Below are 3,130 nucleotides of genomic sequence, written 5' to 3'. Positions count from 1 at the left end.
GCATCACCAGGCACAGCACTGAGGATTGCTAACCCTTTCCTACTCTCCAGGCAGCAATGCCAGCTGAGTGCTGGTCTCCCAAGTGTGCCACTGGTCTCCAGACCCAGTCCCAGTACCCTGAGCATCCAGCGTGGTGCAGGCAGTGCTGGCACCCACCCAGGCAGGGAGCCAAGCACCTCCATGGTGCCAAAAGTTGGCTTTGCTGTCTCTGCAGGGTCCTTCCAGCCATGAGCAAACCCAGTGCAGCTCACCCTCCTGGACCCTTGGCACTGTATTCTGCTACCCCCCCTCTGGAACTGCACCTTCCTCCACCATCCTCTCAGACAAGGGTGCTCCCACCTGCCTTAGAGACACAGAATGGTTTGGGTTGGAAGGGACCTCACAAATCATCTCATTCCACCCCCCTGTGGGAAATTCAGGATTCCTGCACAACTATGATTAAGCAGAAGCTGTTTATTGTTTACATTATCCACTTATTTATACATTCTAACTCTACTGCTCATGCTGAGCACACATTTTTTATTGGTGCTTTTGTTTGTCTATGAGTTTTGCATGCACTTCTCAGAATATGTGATTGGTTACAGCCTAGGTGGCTCTCTGTTATTTCTTTCTTGTGGTTTTGGAATTTAATTTCTTAGCTTCTTCTTTCTTATTTTAGTACAGTTTATATCTTAGTAACTTTGATGAATTCTAGAGGGCCCTGAGACCATTCTGATAAGAGCAGTTACAAGTGAATGGCTGGTGCACCCTGTAGTCTAAGTTGTTCAGGTACAGACATCTTCACCATCCCAGGTTGCTCCAAGCCCTGTCCAGCCTGGCCTTGGACACTCCCAGGGATGGGGCACCCTGTGCCAGGCCCTCACCATGCTCACAGGGAAGAATTTCTTCCTAATCTCTAATGTAACCCTGCCCTGAGGGTTACATTGAACTATTCCTCTTCTCCTGTGTCCTCAGTCACAAAGCAAGTTGTGATGTGCAGAGTCCATGCATGTGGAGGCTTTCCAGAAGCTTTGTCTGCCCCAAACAACATTCAGGGGGATCAGACTGGATCCCTGCTTATCTCCAGGATGCTGAAAGGTCCACCCTGTTCCCTGCAGCATCTCCCACTTGTTATAAATAAGAAGCTTGACTAGGCCAATATTCAAGCAGCAATCCATTTATTAATTAATATGGTAAAGTATGAGCAATACAGCGCTGGGTACAGTGGGGGAAGTTTTCCCTCCAACTGCACACTGAGAGTTGAGGCTCACAGGTATTTATAGGGGTACTCATCAGCTTTCTCAGCAGTTTCTATTCCAATTTTTACTCATCAGCAGTTTGTATTCCCAATTTTTATGTCACAATTCTATACACTATTGTGATTTAGTTTTTCTCAGGATGTATCCCAAAAGGAGTATCCCCAGATGGTGGGGGTCTGGTTTCCAAAAGAAGGAAGAAGAATCCCATCTGGTGAGGTCCAGCTCCCCAGATGTGGGTCCACCTTTTAATTGCAAGGACTATAAACCTCATGATAGTGATGTCCAGCTTCCCTTGGTCGAAACTATTAATCCTTGAGTTGATGTTCATCTTCCTTTCTCAAGCTGCTTTTCTCTGCTTTGTTAAGGAGTGAGATAAGCTTGTTTCCTTTATAGATATTCCAGAGCTATAGTTTCAAGGATACAAGCAATATTCTAAAATTATACTTCAAAGGGTTATTATTGCAGAACTCTTTAAGGATTAGCTACAAGCAAGAAGCAACATCCTTAACACTTTAATTCCAATGCTCCTAAATCAACTAAGGTTAATTGCAAACAAAGGATAGGTTCAAAGGCCTTCTTCCATGCTTTACTTTCCTCAGTTATTATTAGAATTCATCTTTATAACTGTCCCATGGTCGTTTTCCACACATATCACAATCACAAATACACACGTTGCCTGTATGTACCTGACACAAAACACAGCTTTGGATTTCACACACTCCAGATGCAGCCCAGCTCTCCACTGGCTGCTCCCAGCAAGCACCCACCACATGCTCAGGCCACGACAATCTGAACATCCTGCACCAAACCTGGAACGTGCAGGGAGGGAGCTGGGGAAAAATCAACATGAGCCCCAACTGTGTGGCTCTTGTGGTTCATTGCAAACCCCTCAGCCCACATTTCATATCCTTGGAGGAGGAAGGTGTCTTTTCTGCTGGGATCTGAGATGCAGCTGAGCCCTCTGAGTGTCAGAGCAGACAGGAAGCTCCTCATGCATGTCTGGAGATGCAAGTGCTGTGTTTCCATTTTGGCATACAGGTGGATGTGTGTGCCTTTGTCGTAGATGCCTCAGCAGGTGAGAGCCTGCATTGAGCTGGGTTCCCAGGCTGCTTCCAGGGGTTTGTGTGTTCTCCTGCTCCTGGCTGCTCTCTGCAGGGTGGGTGCATGGAGAACAGAATCACATTATGCCTGTCTAGGGGTTGCAAGTCCTACTCCTACACCATCAGTGCTCAATGCAAGAACTCCGTGAGATCACCCCACTCATCTCTGTGCCAGTGGGATGGCTGGGTGCAGGGAGCTTTGGCAGAACAGAGCAGCATTTGCTCCCCTCTGGCTGCTGTGAGCCCCAGCCATGCCTCTTGCCCTGTCCCACCTCGCACCACCCTGGCTGGGCAGTTCCCACTGCTCCAGCCATAAGATCACCCCACTCATCTCTCTGCTTAACCCACTGTCTTGGAGTGATTTGTGATGAGAGTCTGTCAGAACTCAGTGCACCCCTCTGGATGTCCAGAGTGACCAAGGACCCCACTGGGGGGCTCGGAGACCCTGGCACACAGCCCAGAGCACCTGGGGATTTGATTTTGACCCCTGGAGCAAATTACCAGCTTTGTATGAGGACCTGAAAGCCACAGAAGTTTAAATAGTATAATAATAAAATGATCACAGGGTGAAAACGTAGATTTTAGGATTTTTGGTATGGGGGTTGTGGGGACAAGATGGAGGAACTTGGGCGTGTCCAGCCTTTCTTCTTTTTCTTCTTGGTCACATTTTCTGCTGTGATGTTGGCACTTTGGGATTGGTTTAGAGTAGAAGTGCACTGTCTAACATAGGTGATAGGTATTGGGAATTAAGTGTAAATATGTTATATGTAGTTTGTAGTATAAAAAGACAAC

This window comes from Geospiza fortis, unplaced genomic scaffold (assembly GCF_000277835.1).
Source record: "Geospiza fortis unplaced genomic scaffold, GeoFor_1.0 scaffold26, whole genome shotgun sequence".
Classification (NCBI taxonomy): Eukaryota; Metazoa; Chordata; class Aves; order Passeriformes; family Thraupidae; genus Geospiza; species Geospiza fortis.
Note: the sequence above shows the minus strand (reverse complement) of the source record.